Source organism: Phoenix dactylifera, unplaced genomic scaffold (genome assembly GCF_009389715.1).
Source record: "Phoenix dactylifera cultivar Barhee BC4 unplaced genomic scaffold, palm_55x_up_171113_PBpolish2nd_filt_p 000421F, whole genome shotgun sequence".
In the NCBI taxonomy this organism is placed as follows: domain Eukaryota; kingdom Viridiplantae; phylum Streptophyta; class Magnoliopsida; order Arecales; family Arecaceae; genus Phoenix; species Phoenix dactylifera.
The window spans coordinates 119,216-142,909 of NW_024067859.1; the positions used below are offsets into that span (position 1 = coordinate 119,216).

At 46.8% G+C, this 23,694-nt stretch overlaps 1 protein-coding gene across 5 annotated transcripts in view; it reads right to left on the bottom strand.

The window, feature by feature from the left end:
* The window catches only part of LOC103720178 (serine/arginine-rich splicing factor SR34A-like), a 47,009-nt gene extending 43,507 nt beyond the window's left edge, over window positions 1-3,502 (bottom strand). For 3 of the 5 annotated variants that reach the window (XM_008809773.3, XM_008809772.4, XM_008809771.4), the window contains exon 1: window positions 3,238-3,500. The gene's annotated coding sequence lies outside the window, so the exon portion shown is untranslated. Of the gene's footprint in view, window positions 1-3,237 lie in introns of all 5 variants that reach the window. The other 2 variants (XM_039118816.1, XM_039118817.1) reach the window with 2 other exon arrangements.
* Between the last annotated feature and the right edge of the window lie 20,192 nt (window positions 3,503-23,694).

A 23,694-nucleotide genomic window follows, 5' to 3' on the forward strand; every position in this document is an offset into this window, starting at 1 on the left:
ATATGTGCATATATATACAGGCACACACGCATACAAACATAAATACATACATATATGGCTTAGGTGACTCTCTCAATGGTCAACATAACTGCTCCTCTCCCCACCCCCCCTTCCATTTCTTAAAAACCACTATCCATTTAATAATGCTTATCTATTGTAATTTGAGTGAAATGCTTGTTCCATTTAGTTCCTATAAAATAAATCACTTAAATATCAACCATTAATTCCTAATAGCTTCATTTGTTAATATGTAAACTTCTTCTTTATCTATAATTATTTTCATTTCTATAGACATAATTAGTATACTTTTTGTAACATTTATACTTTTCAAGACTAAACATGCAATACACATGTTTATAGACTAGTATATATGTATAAAGGAGAGCGCCTATACCATAACCCAATCCAACATAATAGTTCACTCTTATTTGCTTTGGATATACATCAGAGCAAGCAGTCTCATCTGGACAGCCAAAATAGCATATGCATGGTCTCAACAATCGCTGGAAGATACAAAAAGATGAATATACCAAAAAAGAAAAAAAAATTCAAGGATGTAGACTAATGAAATAAATAACAGTCATGACTTGAAAGAGCTCTGTCTAAATGTATTTCCTAACTTAATGTGACATGCTGAACTGCCAAAGATGCAAACTTATTGTAAAACAGAAGCACTAGAACATCTGACTGACCTAGCTTTGTTAAACCGTCTTTGTGAATCATTCCATTTAAGGCATAATTTCTCAGACATTGCAAGCTCTTCCAGGACTTCCTCAAAATTCTTTCCGGTTTTTCATATCATCTTCTTTTCCAACACTTCCAACAAATTGTTGATGCAACTGCTATACATGCATATGCATATGCAACACAAACGCGAATGCATGTGCGCGGACGCACACAAGGCACACACAGTAAAATAACTTCACTTTGATCTCATAAGTGTAGCAGTCAAAAAACAGTACAATAGCATATCCTTGCTTTAGCCAGCCTACTCTATGATGTTGCCTTAAACTGGTATGAAAAAAGTACTTGCTTGTTAAATCTTGGCTGCTGATTTTAAGTGGACCCTTGTTTGCAAATGTAAATACAAATAAAAAGAATTTCACATTTTTTACATTCAACAAAAATTTAGACCCTCATTTTCCAAATACAAACACATAGATCAATTTAACACCTGCCCTCCTTGCCTTTCTGTTAAATAAAACTGCAAGAAAAGCCCTACAGGATATAAGCCAAATATTAGTTGTCAACTAACCTATCTAATCTATAACAGGTGTACGAAGTGAAATCATAGAGCAAAACCTTGGTACAGTCTTTTTTTTTTCTTTCTGGTAGATCAGTATGGTCCTCTACAACAAGAAACTTACACATTTGTCCACACTACAGCTCATACTAACCTTTCTGGTGAAATTATCACCTCTATGTGATTGTATCAAGAAACTATAACATCTGTTGCAAAGAGATTATCCCGACACCCCACGAACTCTTCCCCACATTACCGAGAGGTGTGATTGTGCCTAATGAACGGTATTGAGACCATTTATATATTAATAGGATGCTTAGTTGCACAATATCCATTAGAGGACTAAAGGGAGACCCAAACAAGATCAAGGCCGGGGATGGTGAATGCCATCTTCACTTTGACATATTCAAAGCTTCCAAGGATTGGCTTCTTTCTATCAAAGATTCATCAGGTCTATAGGGGGATTTAGTTCCATCATGAGCCCTTCAAGTTATAAATGAACCCCTTTGATTGATCATGATTTTTAAAAGGTTACATAATCCATAACTAAGGAATGATGACTTCCATTTTCTGATTTCAAAAGCTATTCATCGTATAATCTGATGATACTCATGTTTGATTGGTGGAAAAAGGATGATCAGTGTCTTTTTTATGAGACCTCAACAAGGCAAAAAAAAAAAAAAAGATATTTACCTATGGCCTTGAATTCTATACATTTTTATCATGCCATGCAGCACTTGGAAAGTATCTTTTGCAACAGGAATTTATCATCTAGATTAATCATGAAAGCACTTTGGTTTATCAGTCAGCAAATGAAACCCAACCTGATCATGCTAACTAAAGTTTGTCTCTTCAGCAATTCACCCTTACCTCTAAGTAAAAATCAGTGGAACAGAACAAAGTGACAAATAACTTGAATATCGTATTACCTAGACAACTGATACAGATGTAAGGGTCCAAGTGTCCCAGAAGTCAGACATATGATCTTTCAAAAAATCAGACACATGGACATGTCCATATTATATAGATATGTCTGCAAATGTCATAGTTGTCAAAATACTCACTTGACCCTAGGAGATGGACCCTCCTATAACCTAGGTGACAGCCCAGGTGATTTGGTAGCCGCCCAGGCTACAGAATGTTTACATCATTTATCAAACAACTTATATCTTAATATTATCAGTTATTGATTAAAACTTGCATCTTTCTCAAAAAACTATCCATGTCACATGACATGAAGATACATCGGTAACAATTAATGCATGATTTAGACTTATGATATAATTACAATTTTATCTTTTGATCTATAATTGTAAAATGCAACTATCCAACCACTACAGATTATTGTTAACAAGATTGTGTCACTAGTATGACAACAATTGTGACACTCGTATGTCACTACAATCAAAGACATATTAAAAGACAGCAAACCAAAGTTACTTATTTCTACAGCATAAACAACAAAATCAAGAGTAAAAAATCAGAGGATTTCAAACCCAAGAGATAATCTTGAAGTTTTTTAATTAAAAAAAGAAGCATAAACTCTCGCAGTGCTTTCACAGTGTTTGTCGGAGCATTCTGAGCTCTCACGACCATAATAAAAATATTAATTGCTATAATCGAGGACAGACAACGATAGTTCAAAAGGTTCAGAATGTAAAACATAGCAAAATACTTGTAACAACTATTCTGAACAAGGAAAAAAAATTACAAAAATTGAGAATATGCAAAGCACATAAGCAATTTTTTGCATCCTAAGATTTGAATAGAACAAGCTATGTTTCGGAACAACAAATATAGGCTATGGAAGAAAATTCAAAGATCTTTCATAGACAGAGGGGGAAGGGAAACAAGAAGTAAAAGTACCGTCCTCTTTTGGAGGCTTGGAACGATCCTATTTCTCAGAGGAATTGCAACAAGATCTAAAGGAAAGCAAAAAGTACGGATAGGAAGGGGGGAGAGAGAGTAGAGAGAGGAAGGGAGGGAGGAATTACCTCAATCAACCGTTGATCAGTAGAGTTGTCGACCCCGATCCTTGCAAGCCTCGCCGGCCAGCGGCCGTCCACCAAGATCGAAACGAAGAGGTTGGAGAGCGGGAGCGAGACGTAAGCGATGGAGAATGCTCCCTTCTGCCCTAGGTTGGATGATAGCAAAGGGGCTGCTTTTCCTCCCCCTCTCCCTGCGTGCGCGTGCTCCTCCCTGCTCTGGTTTTGCCCGAGTCACTCGACCTGACTTGCCATCCAATTTCGCTCGGCGCGACTCCACTTAGGATGACGTAGGCGAGCGCCCATTTAAACAAAGCGACCAAGCGAGGCCCAATGGCCTTAATTAACGGCACGTTTGGTATCACATTTTCTTCTTATTTAAAAAATAAAATATAAAATCCGATAAAAAATATATATTTTTTTAGTTTTATATTTATTGTCTCTTTTTCCATCTTATCTCAAGTGAGGCAAGTTCCATCTAGATATGGTTGAAAAGAGCGATGATAAGCCAGATGGCAAGAGTTGGTGCATACGAGCGTACCATCAGCATCAGACTGAGAGTTGGTAAAGTGCATTCAAGATCAATCAAAACTAACCAAGTCAAACTCCATTTATTTCTTTGTATTTATTTGTTCAAGAGCTATACTTTATTGAGGTTACATATTACTTTTTATATTCTATTGTGACAAGTTTTAGAGACTGAAACTTGGAGAAAGGTCCATCCAAACCGTAAATTGGATTGTATTGAGCCTGGAGAATGGGGATAGGCTCGTTGTTGGTTTTAATTAATTAGCGATGAAAATTAACTTGGTTGATTGTGAACCTGAGTAAAACAATCGGGCTATAATTTTGAAAAGATTATAGTGGAAATTTTCAAGACGAGTGTCTTAAAGAGTCGACGTAGATGCAGGGTTAGCACCAAACCACTATAAATTTTGTATATTTGTGTTGCTTAATTTGTCTGCATTGATTTTCTGCATACTCACTTATTAGTTAATTGCTATTAATGTTCACCTATCAAGTTTTTATTCAGTTGCATTATATTTAAATTTTCGAGAAACCGAATTTACCCTCCGCCTCTTAGGCTGCATAGCTAGGCAACAACAACTCTGTTATAAAGCTGCATGTACACCGCCATTGCAATGAATGAACTATGTAAGTACTTTCTAGCAATCTTTCAAGAAAGTTGAAAACAACCCTGCAATAAAATGGATGAACTCTGCAATTTCAATGCCCGAATTTTGTGAGAATCTTGCAAAAAAAAAAAAAAATCCATTACAAACTTGCATGAATTTTGTGAAAAACTCTCTCACACTTTGCTACATTGTTGTAAACAAAACTATTACGAACCAAAATGAGTACCACTATTACAATGCATGAATTTTGTGGGAGCCAAGCAACTCTATTATAAACTTGCATGAACTAGACAATTACAATGCACAAACTTTGTAAGGATTCTTACAGCCTCTCAACAATATTGCAAACAACTCTATTACAATCCTAAATGACACTATTATTGCAAGACATTAACATTGAGAGAACTCTCCTATGACCTTTCTCAAATGCTACAAACAATTTTGATTCAAACCTCCACCTAGCATTGTAGAAATTTGCGAGAGCACTCTTACAGTGTTTCAAGGATATTGAAAATAACTCTACTACAAACATGTGTAATATCCACTATTGCAATGATCGAACTCGGTGAGAACACTATTACATCCTTGCATAAACGTCGCAAGCAAGTTTATTTCAAACCTGAACAAACTTTCCTATTACAATGCATCAATTTTGTGAGAGCCTTGCAAACAACTCTATTCCAAACATGCATGGACACCAATATTGTGGTGAGCACTGTGAGAACTCCCTAACAACCTAGAATAATGTTATAAATAACTTTATTATAAATAGACACGACCTATGTTATTACAATGCATGAACATCTAAAGATGCTTGCAAGAATATTGTTGTCATCTTTGTTACAAATTTACATGAATCACGCTATTGCAGTGCTTGATCTGTTTGAGAACTATTGGTGTGGACACCAGTACCGGACCGTCTGTTACACAGGGCCACGGTCGTTGCAGGAGGATGGTCCAGCCACTTTCGTTGTGGCTGAATTGACTTTATGTTATTTTATTTTGTTTTATTTTATGTTGATTGGGTTTGTTTGCATATTGTCATTTTAGGGTCTTTATGGGATTATTTTATTTGTAGGAGTCTTTTTGTTATTTCTTGACCTTATAGATATGGGTCCATGCACTTGTTTAGGGTTATTGAATGATTGAATGAAAATAGCCTCATTTTCTCTGAAATCTTGGTGTGAAGCCATGGCCAGAGCCAGGTGAGAAGTCTGATTCTTCTTTCTCCTCCTCCTCTTCTCTTTTTCCTCCTTCTTCCCTTTCCTCCCTGCAGTTGTCCTGCATCAACTATCTTACATTCTTTTATATTGTCGCAAACAAATTTCACTATTATAATGCATGGACTTCACTAGTGAAAAAGCTCTAACAACCTCAAATGAACACCTTTATTGCGATGCATGAACTTTAAGAAAAATCTCTAACAACCTCATAAGAATGATTGAAAAAATCATCCATATTATAATTGCGCGGGCTCTACTATTGCAATGTACAAATTTTGTGAGAACACTCTCATAGTTTTGCATGAATTATGTGAACAAATTTGTTACATGTATGATCTCCACTATTGCAATCCTCAAACTCTATGATAATGCTCTTACAATCTTTTGTAATATTGCAAACAATGTTGCCGGTTAGTATGAATTCTTCTATAGCAATGTATCAACTTTGGAGAGCTTTGCAAGAATGTTGCAACTCTTGCAAGGCTCTCACAAAGTTTTTGCTTTGCAATAATAGAGTTTGTATTGGTTCATAATAGAGTTGCTTGCAACACTATTGCAAGGCCGTAGGAGTGTCTAAGCAAGATGGTAAGAAACTTCTCTAGTTTGGACCTTCAATTCCAAAAGATGATGGAGCAAGAAAGGTTACGCATTGTTGGGAAGGGGCATCGAATTTAGAAGGCATCAACATGAGACAATAAACAAATTAATCAAACAACAAGATTATTCTGACTTTAGTGATTGTGACATTTTTTTAAATTACTTTAGCGAAAAGCACATTCGCAGGAGAAGATAAATTTACAATTAGTTTTCAATGTGACATGCCTAGCTACTAACTAACATACATCTATCATTTGTTGATGCACCCAAGTATAGGAGAAGATAAATTTATAATTAGTTTTCAATGTGACATGCCTAGCTGCCAACTAACATACATCTATCATTTGTTGATGCATCCAAGATAGATGGCGCACCGCGATGAATGCACGTTCATCTTAGCACACTAGCGAATGACAAATGGATTATTGACAAAGAAAATCCTACACTTAATCATGCAACTAGAGTACAGTTTTGCTATAATTTTTTTGATGGATTGTGCACTTTTATTTAGCCACCCTAGAAGAATGCTAGATAAATCCTATTGATTTCTTTTATTAAAAATATCACTTTCTGTTGCTGGAAATTTGACCCGGGGGCGGCCGTCGGTTGAGAGGGTGGAGCTCCAGCGAGAACTGGCGGGCGGCGATCCGTCGGCGGGCGGCGTCATCCGTAGGGCCTGCAAAAAAGCTGGTGGCCGGAGTTTCCGGCGCCGGCCCTCCGATGCCTAAGTCAGAGGGGGGCAAAAGTATAGGAAAAAAATGTATATCCAGGGTTTCAGCGTCCAGCCCCCTCTAAGGTGGGAGGGTTCCCCTTTTATAGAGGGGTATTGGATTACCTGTGATATGACGGGGCGGAGTTATCGTATGATTGAGCATGTCGTATGAATTAATGCAGGATTGTGTGAATTAATGCCTTGCCATAGGAGATTAGGCCGGGGCCAAGGAGCTGTCATGGCTGATCAGATGCAACCGAGCGGATTTGCCGTGGAGGGCTTGAGATCCGTAGATAGCAGGAGCCATGCGTATTAATTGTTGAGTAAGCCGGGGCTCTGCAGAGTCCATGCGCATTAATTGTTGAGTAAGCTGGAGGTCTGCAGAGTCCATGCTCATTAATTGTTAGCGGCAGTGGCAGGGGATGGTCTCTGGTCGAGCTGCAGAAAGATGTGACCGTGGCAGGTGGATGGTGAGGTCAGGCTTCCGAGGTCGGAAGCTCTCAGGTCGGGTGCCTGGTCGGGCGCCAGGTCGGGCGTTTGAGGTCGGGCGTCAGGTCGGATGTTTGAGGTCGGGCGTCCCTGATCACGTGCTGGTGACATACTCACGTGCTTTGGGGGGACTTGTATTTCCCCCAACACTACCCTCCGACTTTCGAGTTCGAGTTGCTCGCGAGCTCGGACGTGGGAAGTAGTGGCTTTCATTGCAGTGGTGGGGGCCAGGGAGATTTAAATTATGCCGGCGCTCCGCGCGCTTTGGGGGCGTTTTTAATGAGAGGAGAGGGGGCAACACCCTTTCGTCCTTCGAGGTTGCCTCGTGTAGTGGGCTCATGATGGGGCTCCGGGATCCGACGGGACACAGCCTCGATTCCGTATTCGAGGCGCCAGTCCGGAATGAATGCGCTGCTTCAGCTTTCGGGGCCGACACGTGGCGCAATCTAGACGGAAGGCGGGATCCAGCCCTGCCGATCTGGGCCGTCGGGAGGGTCTATATAAACCCCTCAATCTGGCCCTAAAAAGGTCTCGCTTGGCTGCTTCCCTCTTTTTCGCCGCTTCCATTCTCCTGTTCTCCTTTTCCAGTCATGACAGAGCCTCCCCGGCGGTGCCCTAGGGCAATTTCCAGCGATCCCCCTCGTAGGTCACCTCCCCACATTAGTTAGGGGGTTTTCTTTCTTCTTCTTTCATTTTTATTCCTTCTAAAATAGGTTTTGTCCAAGTGAGGTCGGGTCGAGTCTGTCGGGGGAGGAACTGGAGCTGGTCCGCACCCGATTCTTTTTTTGGCCCGGGTTTCACCTCGAAACTGTGGAGCCGGAGGACAGGGTGACGCGACCACCTCCAGGTCGCATCGGAGTGCATGTCGAGACACTCTGGGCCGGCCTGCGGTTCCCTCTTCATGAGTTCGTGAACGACTTGCTGGTGGAGTACCAACTCGTCCCAGCACAGCTCGCTCTGAACTCGTAGAGGACCTTTGTCGAGTTTTTGTCCCTTTGCCTTGCGCATGGGATCCCGACTTCGGTGAGCATCTTCCGCCGGTGTTTCTTATTGAAGACGAACCCGGCAGACGGAGAGTGGCTATACTTCGCCTTTCGGGGTGGTATGTCACTTTTCCGAGGTGCCCCTTCCTCTATCCATAAGTGGAAGGGGAGATTTTTCTTTCTTGCGTCCGAGTTGCTGTGCGGATTCGATCCGAGGTGGGGGCATCCCCAGCTGAAGGCCCTCAACAGGCTCTCCGAGCTCACGGCGGACGAGCAGAAGGTTCTCGACGCTCTGCGGAGTCTCGGGAAGGACATCAACCTGACCGGCCTCCTAAGAGAGGAGGCTTTGGTGAACATCGGCCTGAGCTCGGCGCGCCCCGAGGGTAAGAGCAGTCGTATTGCTTTGTTTTCTGTCTTATTTGTTTCCTTCTTTCCTTACTTAGAGTTTTTCTTCTTTTCTTTGTTTCAGATATTCTCCACATGCCGATCAGCAACACATCTCTCTTCTCCCATCTGAAGAGGAGGGCTGCCGAGGCCGGTGGGGCTCTTCCCGAGCCTCGAAAGAAGACCAGGCCGGCTGCTACTTCCGCCCCCGCCGAGGCAAGGGGCTTTGGGGCCGGGACGTTGGGGTCTGCCCGGGAGAGGGACCCAGTCACCGAGCATACGAGCTCGGGTTCTGGGGGGGCGTCGGACTCGGCGCCTTCAACACATCCCACCCCCATCTCCCAACGAGCAAGCCGACTGTCCATCTGCGGCGCTCGGGGGCCGAGCCGAGCAGGGGCCCCGGGGTCTCGAGCACGTCCCGCCCTGTCGCTACGAGCTCGGGCGGGCCGAGTTCTTCGGGGGGCGGAGGATGTTCTGGGGGGGAGTCGGCCGACCCAGAGTCTTCGCCACGAGGGCAGCTCGGCCTTCCGGGACGGTGACGTCGCGCGCGCAGTGTTATGCGCGCGATGCTCCCGGCCGACCAGGCCGAGTTCAGAGCCCTTGGGCTCGAAGAAGTTGTCGACCAGACGTACCGCAATATTGTTCGGGTAAGCCGCCTTCTCATTTTGTCTTTAGTCATCGGTATTCTCTTCGTTTTCACTTATCGTTGTTTTTCCTGCAGCATATTCACGAAATCGACACTCTGGTATTCATCGCCTTGGAATGCCAGAATGAGTCTCGGTGATTTCACAGACAACTGGAGTCGGCCAAGAAGAGGCTTGCAGAGTCGGAGGCCGCGTTGGCGGAAGCCATTGCACAGAGGGAGGCCACTAAGGTCGGGCGGCGAGCGATCGTCGACGAGCTCGAAGAAGAGAGGGCCGCGCATGCTCTGGCAAGATCAAAGCTGTGCGCCTCCGAGGCGCGCCTTGCTGAGGCTCGTTCTGAAGCCGCCGGCTACAAGTACGAGGGCGGAGTTCTCCGCCTGAAGGTCGAGCAGCTTGAGGCCCGAGAGAAGAAGGCACTCGAGCGAGCTGAGAATGCCGTGAAGCTCTTCAAGGAGTCGGAAGAGTTCCGCGACATGCTGGAGGAGGAGACCGTGGACGGATTCCTCCGGAGTTTTGAAAATTTTCGGAGGTAGATGGCGCGATACTGCCCCCAACCCGACCTTTCGGGAATCCGTCCAAGATCGGGGTTTGGCGCGGAGAGTGAGTTCGACCTGCCCTCGGCACTTGAGGACGAGGGGGAGGCCGCCGAGACCGAGGTTGAGGGAGAAATCACCGAGACCGAGGTCGGGGGACAGGTCGCCGAGACCGAGGCCGCCGAGGCCGATCAATCGGCTCTAGTGGCTCCCGCTGGGGAGGTTGCCGGGGGAGTTCCCGAGACTGTTGGTGGAGCTTTGGCCGAGCCTGTTGCGGAAGGTTCCGAGCCGAGTCTCGCCGAGGACCTCCAAGTGATCGTCGTGGACGACCCCGGCACCGATGAAGTCGCCGCCTCCTGAGACTTGTTATCTTTTTTTGTTTTTTCCTTTTGTTCTTCTTTTGTTGTAAGCAAGGTCGGCCTCCAAACTTATCGTACGGCCGGTCCTTAATTTTGTACTTCAGCCTTCGGGCTTTTGTTAATGAAAGAACTTCCTTTGTAAATTCATGTTTACCTTTCTTTTCTTTGCGTAATAGGTAAGCTTTTGCTTTAATCGTTTGAGCTGAGTCCTTTCCAGTGAGTTCCTCTAAGTGTTCGAGCTCGGCTAAGCTCATAGACTTAGGTTCGGATTGTGTTTGCTAAGTTATTAAGCTTAGGTCCGATAAGGATGGCATTTAGGCACCGGGCCCAGATCTCAGGAAAATTCACTAAGTCTTTGAGCTCGGCCAGGTTTGTAGACTTAAGTCCCGCGGACTTGAGTTTCAACCATGTTCGCTAAGTCAAATTCTCTTCAATGAATTTCTCTAAGTCTTCGGACTCGGCTAAGTTCGTAGACTTGGATTCCGTAGATTTATGTTTCGATCGCATTCGCTAGGGAAGGCTCCAAGCTCAGACTTTAGGAAAATTCACCAAGTCTTCAAGCTCGGATTTGAATCTCGCCAGGCCCTTGAGCCTGGCTCCTGAATTTCTAAGGCACTAAGCTCGGGCCTCGGACCCCGAAGGGGTTTTGTTAGGCCTTCAGATTTATCTTCCAAAATATTTGGCCAAGTTTTTGAGCTCAGCTTTTCGGACGCAGGTTTAGAAAAAGTTTTGGGGTCGGTCTCCGAGGAGACCGTAGACCAAAATCGAGTTGCTGTTGGAGCCTTCACGGCTGTTGGCCTCGGGCCTAGTCGAGGTTCCGACAAGTAGAATCGAAACCTATGGTGAGTGCCTCGGCACTTCTGAGCTCGACCATAGTACCAAAGGTCGGGGTCATCGCTGTGGACTGGCGTTGACTTTTCGATGTTTGGGCTCGGCCGAGCCCTCATTCGGAGGGGTCTGTATGGGCTGAAATGGAGATCACAAATGAGGAGAGCATGCACGGAGTCGATGGGATTTCGGCCTATGGTCGACTCAGAAGAGCATCCCGACCTTGGTCAGGGGAAGTCCCGAGCTTGCTCGGGATCTTATTAGTGATATAAGTAAATAGATGTAATGGAGCATGTGCTAAGCGGGATGTACCTTTCGCACCATTGGGGTCGGGTGCCCTATGTTGAAGCAAGCCACTTCGTTCCTCGGCCAGCTTTCGGAGGCGTTCTTCGGCCTAGGATCCGCTTCAGGGACACCGGCACATTAGGAGATGTTGCCGTTGTTGGGGATTTGCGTAGGTGTTGTTCCGTTGTCGTCGTTAAGTGCCACGAAGGGCCACGAAGGTACTACCCATTTTTTGGGGTCGAGGGAGCCTGGGCTCGCTGTCAACTTTTCGGAGCATCCCGACCTTGGTCGAGGAGGCGCTATGGGGGGCTGCGAAGGTACTATCCCATTGTTGATGTCAAGTGCCACGGAGGACCGTGAAGGTACTACCCCGTCTTTCCGAGGTCGAGGGAGCCTGGGCTCGCTGTCGACTTATCGAGGCATCCCGACCTTGATCGAGGAGGCGCAACGGGAGGCCGCAAAGGTACTACCCCGTTGTTGATGTCGAGCGCCATGGAGGGCCGTGAAGGTACTACCCCGTCTTTCCGAGGTCGAGGAGGCTTGGGCTCGTTGTCGACTTATCGGGGCATCCCGACCTTGGTCGAGGAGGCGCTACAGAGGGCCGCGAAGTGTTAGATGTATGCCCTAGAAGCCAATCTGGCTGACACATTATTAATTCTGGGATATAAATTTGTACTTGACTTTATTATTATTGAATAATAAATGGGCATCTTTTCATTCATATTGTTTATGTGTCTATGAATCGTCCAAGGAATTAATAAGATGATGATACATATTCTCAAGAGTTGAGAATTTGAGTCATGTATCATTGATGATTAATTTTTAAAATGCTCCTGATCAATGGACCATCACGAGGATGGTGATCGATCCGATCAGTGCACAGATCGTTTCCTTATGGATGGACGAGACTCGAGTCCACAGTGTGGGAACACTGAAGTGATAGTGCAGGTGCTTGTTAGAGAACAAGGGTACTGAGCATGACCAAGACAAGAAGTCACTTGGATGTCTATCCACTCGTCAGTGACTTGCTTGATGTTGCAGTAGTATGACTGGTCCTTTGACCTGCGGTGCTTCGGCTGCTCACAGTGAGATTATTGTAGTTTGACTGCACATACACATGGTCTCTAGTCATATGGGTCCTTGTAGTGTAGATTGGCTGCAGTAAGTTTACTGTAGGAGTAGGGTACACACCTACATGGAATCTATCGACCTTGATAGATGAGGAGTGATCCTATGTGATTTATTAGACTGAGTTCTAAGACCTTGGCTAGGGCAGTAATATACAGTGGAGAAAGAGTTTTCCACTATCGAACTCAAGTCAAATAAATCTATACATATGACAGACGACGAGGTTTGACGAGTTATCCATGACCTCCGGTCTGTAGGGATCCACCATAGAAGGATTGTATCATACGATAACTGCACCTAGAGGTTCACCATTCTATTCTGCTGGGTGGCCACTACATAATGCTAGGTGTCACTGGTGGATGGTGAGACTCACAGGGATCATCTTGATGGTCGATAAACCCTGATAAGTTGAGTTGAAATTGTTTCAACCCATTGAAAGGAGTTTTCAATGATATTGTGATAGAGATCGCAATATATCTCACTACCAGTCAGAATGGAACCTATGGGGTCACACACATTAGAGTTAATGACCGATCCGATGATTGAATGTGATTAGGAATCACAAATAATCAATTAGATTGATAAATGGATAACCCGCTAAGAGTTAATAGTTGGAAGAAGGAACAATTGCAATCAGATTGCAATTTAATTTAATTAATTAAATTTAATTAATTGGACTTGATCATGAGTCCTACTTGAAGTAGGATCCTTGGAGTCCTAATTGGATTAGGATTTCAAATTAAATTAGAATCCTATTTGGAATAGAATTTCTAAAGTCCTAATTGTCTTAGGGCTGAAATTTAATAAGTCCTAATTAGATTAGGATTATTTTAAGTCCTAATTAATTTTAAATTTAATCTAATTAATTTTATGACTCCTAATTGGATTAGGATTGAAGAGTTCAATAGAGTCATGGTTCAATTAAATCCTAATTAGATTAGGATTTGGAGGAAATTGAAATGGGTTCATAAAAATTCTATTTTGACTAGGATTAGACTCATGCAATGGACCCAAATTAAATCACCTTTTAATTTGATTAAATGGGAGATATAATTGGACTTGAGGGAGGGGCCCACGCCCCTCCCCTTGGGAATTGCGATGAAGAAAAAGGAGGGGCGTAAGCCCCTCCTTGCTGCCGAATTGGGGAGATAAGGGTGTGCTCCTAAAAATTAGGAGCTCATCCTTATCTCATGGAGAAATAAAAGGAGGAGGGGTTCGGCCCCTCCTCTTATCCTTCTTTTGGTGTTCACGGCAGCAAAGACATCCCCTTCCTCCTCCTTTCATCCGCAAGCAAGAGAAGAGGAAGAAGAATCCTTGGTGGCTCTCCTCCTTCTTCATTCTTGGTTCCAACAAAAGAAAAGGGAAAAGGCTGAAAGTGTTTTATTCTTGTTCCCTTTGATCCGTCCTTCTTCCTCCACCTCCCTAGGCATTCAAGAGTTGATTGAAAGGAAGGACTTCAGCCATCAAAAGCCATCTTTGCAAGGGAGCTAGCACCCTGGGGAGATACGTAGGCTTCGATCGAATCATTACCTCGTATGGATACCCGTAGAGGCCGGACGCATGTGCGGCTTCCATCGAACCTTATACAAATCCACATGAATCAGATTTGCGGAGACCATCTACCCGCACAAGGTGAAGATCTAATCTTCTTAATGATTTAAAAATACTTTAAAGTAATTTAATTCTAATCTATCTACAAACGAATGGTTTAAAATACGTTCATGCGATGAACGGATCCCGCATAGTTTTTCCGCTGCAATTTGAAAATTATTTCGAATTTTTATGGCATATGTGGGATCATAACAGACGCGAAGGTACTACTCCGTTGTTGATGTCGAGCGCACGGAGGGCCGCAAAGGTACTACCCCGTCTTTTCGAGTCGAGGGAGCCTGGGCTCGATGTCGACTTATCGGGGCATCCCGACCTTGGTCGAGGAGGCGCTACGGGGGGGCGCGAAGGTACTACCCTGTTGTTGATGTCGAGGGCCACGGAGGGCCGCCAAGGTACTACCTCGTCTTCCCGAGGTCGAGGGAGCCTGGGCTCACTGTCGACTTTTCGGGGCATCCCGACCTTAATCGAGGAGGCACTATGGGGGGCCGCGAAGGTATTATCCCGTTGTTGGTGTCGAGCGCCACGGAGGGCCACGAAGGTACTATCCCGTCTTTCCGAGATCGAGGAAGCCTGGGCTCGCTGTCGACTTATCGGGGCATCCCGACCTTAGTCGAGGTTTTTGAGGGAGATCGAGACCGAGCTCGATGTCGTCGCGGCGGGGTGTTCCAGGCTTGATTGGGGCATCCGAACTTGATCGGGCATCCGAACTTAGTTGGGCATCCGAGCTTGGTCGGGTTTTCTGAGGATCACAAAGGTCCCGATGTCAAGAGGAGCACGAAATAGTCAAGAAAAAGTTGTAAATAAACTAACATGAAGAGAAGGCGAGAATCATGTTCCCAATTGTCGAGGACCCCTTAGGGTTTTACTGGTAGTACATCCGGAGGTTTTCAGAGTTCCAGCTTCGTGGGATGAGGGTCCCCTCGAGAGACTTCAGCTTGTATGCTCCGGGCCGCTAGACTCGCGCGACCCGGTAGGGTCATTCCCAATTAAGGGCTAGCTTTTCCTGCTCGGTTGGCTGGGAAGCTTCCGCTCTCCTGAGGACGAGATCACCTGCCTTGAAAAGTTTGGCTTTTACTCTGGAGTTGTAGTATTGTGCCGTTTTTTGTTGATATCTCACCATGCGAACTCGGGCGGCTTCCCTTGTCTCCTCGACAAGGTCCAGGTTGCCCCTGAGTTGGGAGGAGTTGGAGGCCGCATCATAATGTTCCACTCTTGGAGAGGGGAGTCCAACTTCCAGGGGGATAACAGCTTCTGTTCCATATGCCAGATTGAAGGGGGTCTCACCGGTAGGGAGTCGGAAGGTGGTTCTATAAGCCCAGAGGACATTGTAGAGGTCTTCGACCCATTGCCCCTTGGATCGGTCGAGTCTGGTCTTAAGTCCCTGGAGGATGGTGTGATTCGTCACCTCGATTTCTCCATTTGTCTGTGGATGGGCGACCGAGGTGAAGCGGTGATCGATATCGAGCTCGAAGCAGAATTCTCTAAAACAAACGTTATCGAACTGACGGCCGTTGTCAGATATAAGGATGCGGGGGAGTCCGAATCTCCAAATTACTGACTTCCAAACAAAGTCACGCATCTTCTGCTCGGTGATCCGGGCCACTGGTTCGGCTTCGACCCATTTGGTGAAGTAATCGATGGAGACGACCAAAAATTTTCTCTGTCCGGTAGCCAGGAAAAATGGTCCTAGGATATTGATCCCCCACTAGGCGAATGGCTAGGGAGCACCGATCGAGGTCAGCGGGGCCGAAGGCCGGTGTTGGATGTTGGCATTCCGCTGGCATTGATCGCACCTTCGGACGAAGTCCGTTGCATCCTTTTGAAGCGTGGGCCAATAGTATCCCTGGCGCAGGATTTTGTGGGCCAATGCCCGGCCTCTAAGATGGTTCCTGCATATTCCTTCATGAAACTCTTGCATGGCGTAGTCCGCCTTTGACGTGCGGAGGCATCTGAGGAGAGGAGAGGTGATGAAGTTCTGGTAGAGCTTGCCTTCATATAATATGTATCGTAAGGCTAGACGCCTAATTCGGCGAGCTTCAGGCTCATTACTGGGGAGGGCTTCATTTTGCAGATAGCTGACGAGCTCATCCATCCAGCTCGGCTCAGTATCGATGAAGAGGGTCGGCTCAGGCTCTTCCATGCTGGGCGTTTGGAGATATTCGAGCATTGTTGCCTTAGGAAGCTCGCTCATACGAGAGGTCGCTAGCTTCGATAGTTCGTCCGCTCTCAGATTCTCCATCATGGGAATATGCTGGATGTTGAAGGAGCTCATAGTAGAGGTGAGGTCCCGCATCTTCTGGAGATATTTTTGCATCGTCGATTCTTTGGCTTCGAAGTCTCTCAAGATCTGGCTCACGACCAATTGGGAGTCACTGAAGACCTTTAGGTCTTCTACATTCAACTCCTTCGCCAGTTTGAGCCCGGCAACGAGCGCCTCGTTTTCTGCCACGTTGTTCGAGGTAAAAAATTTGAGGCGTAAAGCCTGCTCTGCGACTACCCCGTCCGGGTTGGTGAGAATGAGGCCTGCCCCGCTACCCCCCGAGGTCGAGGAGTCATCCACATGTAGAGTCCATGGTTGCCTCGGGGTTTCCATCGCTGGCGCGGGTGCGAGCTCAGAATTATCCGGCAAGGTGCACTCCACAATGAAGTCAGCGAGCGCCTAGGCTTTGATTGCCGGCCTCGGTCGGTATTCGAGGTCGAACTCTCCGAGCTCGACTGCCCACTTTGCGATCCTCCCGGCACGATCCGACCGCTGTAGGATCTGCTTCATAGGCTGGTCGGTCAATATGGCCACAGTGTGGGCCTGGAAGTAAGGTCGGAGCCTCCGAGCTGAGGTGACCAGGGAAAAATTTATTTTCTCCAGTTTGGAATATCTTGTCTCAGCATCCCTCAGGACCCGGCTGGCGTAGTACACTGGTATTTGGAGTTTGTTCTCTTCTCGGACCAGGACCGAGCTTACCGCAACTGGGGAGATGGCCAGGTACAAATAGAGGCGCTCACCGTGCTGGGGTTTGGTAAGTAGCGGCGAAGAAGCAAGGAGGTGCCTAAGCTCTTCAAAAGTTTGCTGGCATTTCTCGGACCATAAGAAGTCTTTCGGTCGCTTGAGAATTTTGAAGAATGGGAGGCATCGCTCGGCCGACCTGGAGACAAATCTTTCTTGGGCTGCGACCCGGCTTGTGAGCTGCTGGACCTCCTTGACCGTCTTTGGTGGCACCATCTCTTGCAGAGCTCGGATTTTCTCGGGATTTGCTTCGATTCCACGCTGGATGACTATGAAGCCAAGAAATTTGCCCAAGGTGACTCCGAATGCGCACTTAGCAGGGTTGAGCTTCATCCGATACTTTCTGAGTGTGGAGAACGTCTCATTGAGGTCAGCCACATGATCCTTGGTCGTTCGGCTCTTTACCAGCATGTCGTCCACATAGACCTCCATTTTTCGGCCTATTTGATTTTTGAAGATTTGGCTAACCAGTCTTTGATATGTTGCTCCGGCATTCTTCAACCCGAACGACATCACTTTATAGCAGTAGAGGCCCTTGTCGGTGATGAAGGCTGTCTTTTCCTCGTCTTCCGACGCCATTCGGATTTGATTATATCCCGAGAAGGCATCCATGAAGGTCAGCAACTAGTGTCCCAAGGTAGAGTCGACAAGTTGGTCGATGCTGGGAAGCGGAAAGCTGTTCTTTGGGCAGGCTTTGTTCAAATCGGTGTAGTCCACGTACATACGCCACTTCCCATTGGATTTCTTCACGAGGACCACGTTGGCGAGCCAATCTGGATAGGAGACCTCCCGGATGAAGCTGGCCTCCGAAAGTTTGTCCACTTCCTCGGCCGCTGCTTGTTGTCGTTCTGGGGCGGAGCCCCGTTTCTTCTGCCGCACGGGCCTACAGATCGGCTTCACCTAGAGCCGGTGGACCATGACCTCAGTGTCGATTCCGGGCATATCGGCGGGCGACCAGACGAAGACGTCCATGTTGGACCGAAGGAATCCGATCAGGTGGTCCCTTTCAAGGGAGCTCAGGCCAGAGCCGACCTACACGGTTAGCTCTAGACAATTCTCTCGCAAAAGAATTTGGGTAAGAAGCTCATCGAGCTCTATCCGTTCTTTCCAGGGGTTGTCCCGCACCTCCAAGGTTTCGATGGGCAGCGCCTGGTCTGATACTTGAATTGGCGCCCCGATTGTTTGCTCCTCTTGGCTTGGTGCTTTAGCCAGCTGCTTTGCTTTATAGGTTGCCATGTAGCATCGCTTAGCTACTAACTGGTCCCCCCGAACTTCGCCTATTCCTTGGTTGGTGGGGAACCGCACGAGCAAGTGGTAAGTCGAGACCACAGCTCGGAGGGTGTTAAGCCCTGGTCGCCCAAGAATGACGTTGTAGGCCGAAGGCAGGCGAACCACAAGAAAGTCCGTCCTCACCGTACTTTTTCGGGAGGCGAGCCCGATTGTGACGAGAAAACTGATCTCGCTCTCTACCGGACCAAGTCCCCGATAAATCCGACCAGTGGAGCGTTCATTCTCTGAAGCTGGCTTTCTGTCAATCCCATTCTTTGGTAGGTATGGTAGTACAAAATATTTGCCGAGCTTCCATTATCAACCAAGACGCGCTTTACATCAAACTTATTTACAATCATGGAGATGACCACAACGTCATCATGAGGAGTCTCAACCCCTTCCATGTCCTTGTGCGAGAATGAGATAGCTTCGGAGGTGCGTGGGCGCTTTAGGGGAGTTCTTTCCTCGGTTGGCTCTTCAACCGAGCTTCCTCCTCCAATGGCATTGATGGTGCCAACGATAGGCCTGTTGTCATTTGGATTTTCGGGCGGCACGACATTTTCCACTGGCCTCCTTTTCTCACATTGGTTCCGCACAAACCGATTAAGTACCCCGCGCCGGATGAGCGCCTCGATCTCATCTCGGAGCTGGAAACAATCCTCCGTGTCGTGGCTGTGGTCCCGGTGGAAGCGGCAATACTTCCTAGGGTTGTGCAGGACTCCTACATCCCGCATCGGGGGCGGGGGTCGGAAGAAGTCTCGTCCTTCAATCTCCATTACGATCTCGGCCCAGGGTGCGTTGATGGGAGTGTAGTTCTCGTACCTCCCCGAGTGCATTCGAAGCCGTGGCGGGGATCTCGGTCGAGGTGGGGACCTTGGTCGAAGCCGTCCCTGCTGTCGAGGCGGGCTCCTCAGCCGAGGCTGGTTCCTATCTCGGCGGGGAGATCGGCTTCTCGGGCAGCCGTGCTCCTCGCGGCGATTCCTTTGCTTCTTTGAGGCCGGCTCGGTCACGCCCCGTTTGGAGGCGATAGCCTCCTCGGCCCTCGCATACTTCCGAGCTCGGGCCAGCATTTTGGTGAAATCGGCGGGGAAGCTCTTCTCGATGGAGAAAAAAAATCTGTAGGAGCGAGCCCCAATCTTCAGTGCCGACATGGCTATTGACTGGTCGAGCTCACGGACCTCCCAGGTTGCAGTGGTAAAGCGTTCGAGGTATTCTCTGAGGGATTCCCCTTCCTTCTACTTGACATCCAGGAGGGAATCCGATGTTCGCCGCTGGCGCCGGCTGGCAGCGAAGTTGGTGGCGAACTGCCTGCCGAGCTGCTCGAAAGAAGACATCGAGCTCGGCTTCAATCCAGAGAACCAAAGTCGAGTGGTTCCCCAAAGGGTAGCTGGGAAGGCCTTGCAGAGCACAGCCTCCGAGGACCCTTGCAGTGCCATAAGGGCTCGATAACTCTCCAAATGGTCGAGGGGGCCGGTAGTTCCGTTGTAGGGCTCCACTTGAGGCATTTTGAACCTCGGTGGGACCGGCTCATCCTCGATCCGGCAGGACAAGGGGGACTTGGTGGTAAACTCAAAGTTACCCTCGTGCCTTGCCTTCCTGCTATGGAGCGCTTCAACCTGGCGCTCCAGGTTCTCGACCTTCCTGTCGAGCTCCCCAGCCTGGGGGATTGTTACAGTAGTCTGCTCCGACTCGTGGTGGTTCAAAGCTGACTCAGCTTCCGATGGCTGCGGCCTTCAGTCTATGCTCCTCCCCGGCATTTCTCTCCGGAAAGATGTCTGGGCTGAGCCTTGGTGATGACATCGTTGTTCATTATTGGCCCTTGAGGAGCCGTAGAGATTTTGGCCCTGGGGCACTGGTCCGTTCGGAGGAAGCACTGGCTGAGCCTGGGCCTGCGGAGGCGACATAGGCGGGGCTTCCTCACGCTGTAGGCCTTGGACAGCTGCGGCCAAGGCTTGGACCAGCTGCACCAGAATGTTGAACTGCTCCGGCTGGACTTTGGGAACCGGATCAGCGGAGACGGCGAGTCCTGGACGGAGTGTCCAGGACTTGGTGGGAGACGCCGGGAGGCATTAGAGGCTCCTTTACTTCTCAACTTCATGGCCACAACTCGGGCCCTTCCTCTAGCGCCAACTATTGCTGGAAATTTGACCCGGGGGTGGCCGTCGGCTGAGAGGGTGGAGCTCCAGCGAAATGGCGGACAGCGATGCGTCGGCGGGCGGCGTCCTCCGTAGGGCCTGCAACAAAGTCGGTGGCCGGGGTTTCTGGTGCCGGCCCTCCGATGCCTAAGTCAGAGGGGGGCAAAAGTATAGGGAAAAAATGTATATCCAGGGTTTCAGCGTCCAGCCCCCTCTAAGGTGGGAGGGTTCCCCTTTTATAGAGGGGTACTGGATTACCTGTGATATGACGGGGCGGAGTTACCGTATGATTGAGCATGTCGTATGAATTAATGCAGGATTGTGTGAATTAATGCCTTGCCGTAGGAGATTAAGCCGGGGCCAAGGAGTTGTCATGGCTTATCAGACGCAACTGAACGGATTTGCCGTGGAGGGTTTGAGATCCGTAGATAGCATGAGCCATGCGTATTAATTGTTGAGTAAGCCGAGGGTCTGCAGAATACATGCACATTAATTGTTGAGTAAGCCGGAGGTCTGCAGAGTCCATGCTCATTAATTGTTAGCGGCGGTGGCAGGGGATGGTCTCTAGTCGAGAAGGATGTGACCGCGGCAGGTGGATGGTGAGGTCAGGCTTCCGAGGTCGGGAGCTCTCAGGTCGAGTGCCTGGTCGGGCGCCAGGTCGGACATTTGAGGTCGGGCGTCGCTGATCACGTGCTGGTGACGTACTCACGTGCTTTGGGAGACTTGTATTTCCCCCCAACACTTTAATACTAGTGAACTACTGTTCACTATCCCACTCATTTAGTTTGATTTTTTTATTTTTTATTTTTTTCGGAGAGAAGGTGGGAGGGGGGAGGGGTGTGTACTCTTAACTAGAATACAATTATGATTTCTACTTAGAGAGGAGCACATACAGAAGTGGAAAACAAAAGATGGTAAGAAATATTTCTAAAAGTACAAATGTTAGATGATGTAACAAAGTAGGCAGGAGACTCAAGAGAAGCAAGGGGAATCCATAGACATTTGTGGGGAAACTAGCAAGATAACAATTAGCAATGATTTGCCACTTGTTTATCTTTTATTTAGAATCGTTGCCCTTCTAGTTTTGTGCTCATTTCTTAATTAAACCAAATAATCATGCAGCTAAACACACTTTGTACAACATCCTTGGCTTAACATAAGCTTTACACTAGTGAGGACTTGGGACTTGGGACTTGGGACTTGGGAGAGATGAATTAAAGGGGGGGATCAACTGCCGAAAGCCACGTAACCCCAACTTGACAATAATCGGCAGGGTTTGCTTTGAAAGAGATACGAGACCATTTATTCAAGATATCTTTTGTTTGGTTTATAGTTTACATGGACACAAGAAGGTGATGTAATGACCCTTTGAGTTTTGAGTCACCAATTTCCACCAATTTCCTTTATTGGCATATTTATGTGATGATGGCAGACACACAAAGCTAGCCTGACCGCTAAAGGACTCAAAACACCTATCCTCTCTTGGTAGGACCATAACTAAGGAACCTTCAAAATTAAGCCAGCACACCAATGTAAAGAAATTATTGGCATCCCTTCGACCCATGCTCAATGCCTATATAAAGCCAAAGTGGGAGAGCAAGCCCCGCATCTCAAGCTTAATGCCACCCTTTCTTTCCTGCTATGACAAAGAAAAAAGTGATAGAAGGATGAAGAACCTCCACTTTCCAACCATTATTCTTCCTCCTCTTCCTCTTCCCAATTACCAACGGAAAAAAATTGAGTACCCTCCAACCATGCAAAACCTAGGTATTCTATATCCTTGGCATACACTACGAAGGCCAAAAGGTTACCAATGCCACCTCGGCCATCATCGAGGTGCCGTCGTGGTCCAACCTCATGACCCTTGTCGGGTTCATGCACTTCAACAACATGGCTGTGTTCGAGAACCTACACCATCGGCAACAACCTACATTGCAAGCTGGTAAGCCAAGCTTAGGGCTTTGATTTTCACGACAAAAAAAGGTCTACATGGCATGGCTGGGCTTCACCTTTCTATTCAACTCAATAAAGCATAAAGGGACCATAAACTTTATCATGCTAATCCTCTCTCAAACAAGACGAGGCGTATCTTGGTAGTTGGCAGCATGGGAGACTTCTTCATGACCTGAGGGATTGTGACACTAATGATTGATACATTTGAGCCTTAAGGTCTATTTTTGCCTTCATTTCGATGTCAAGCTGCATGAGTGACACTATGAAGCAAGAAGTGATCTTGTGAGTTCATAAGGCAGCCCGGAACGTTTTATATTTGATATTTTTAGAACAGTTATGGTTAACTTTTTCTAAATATATGGGGAGTAAATGGTTTCAACTAGTTTCAAAGGGTTTAACTTATTTAAATAAGGAGTAATGGTGAGGTATAAACATTCTTTCTTTTGATATTTTTTGGCGAACCCTCTTTAATATTTTTGAGCTGTTATGATTCCTCAAAACATGAGTGCTACTTTCCAACTGATGGGTTGTCAGCATGCACTTATATATTTGTTATGATGATGTTTCATAGAAGATTTCTTGCTTTGTAACATCAACATCAATTATGAAGTGTGACTATCTGTAACAATCCAGAACCTCACCCAAATTGCTAGCCAGAAGGTATTATTTGAATTTCTTGATCTTGTATAAGTACCCAAGATCTACCCAACGAATAACCGATGTGGAACTAAATACACGTCCATACAGGTCCTCACATACTCCCTCCGTTCAAGCTCTGACGTTCTCGTCAGGCTAAGAATTCAAATCCATTCAAATCTAATCATAAGCACCACGATCGACTCGTGGTCAGCTCCAATTGATCCGTGCTGCAGTGTTTCCTAGTCCACATAAGCTATAAGCCGAGTCGGCTCTGATACCATTTGTAACAATGTAGGATCTCACCCAAATGGTTAGCCGGAAGGTATTATTTGGATTCCTTGATCCTGTATAAGTACCCAAGATCTACCCAGCAAATAACGTGGGACTAAACATACGTCCGCATGGGATCCTCACAATCTTCGTACTAGTCAAAGAAGAATATTCTTTTCTTCTGCCCTCATTTGACTGTAGTATAATTCTCTGATGAAGATTCATTTTGTAGGTTCTGAAGAACTATTCCCTCTTTTGTTTGTTGGCCTCAGAGTTAAAGTCCTTCC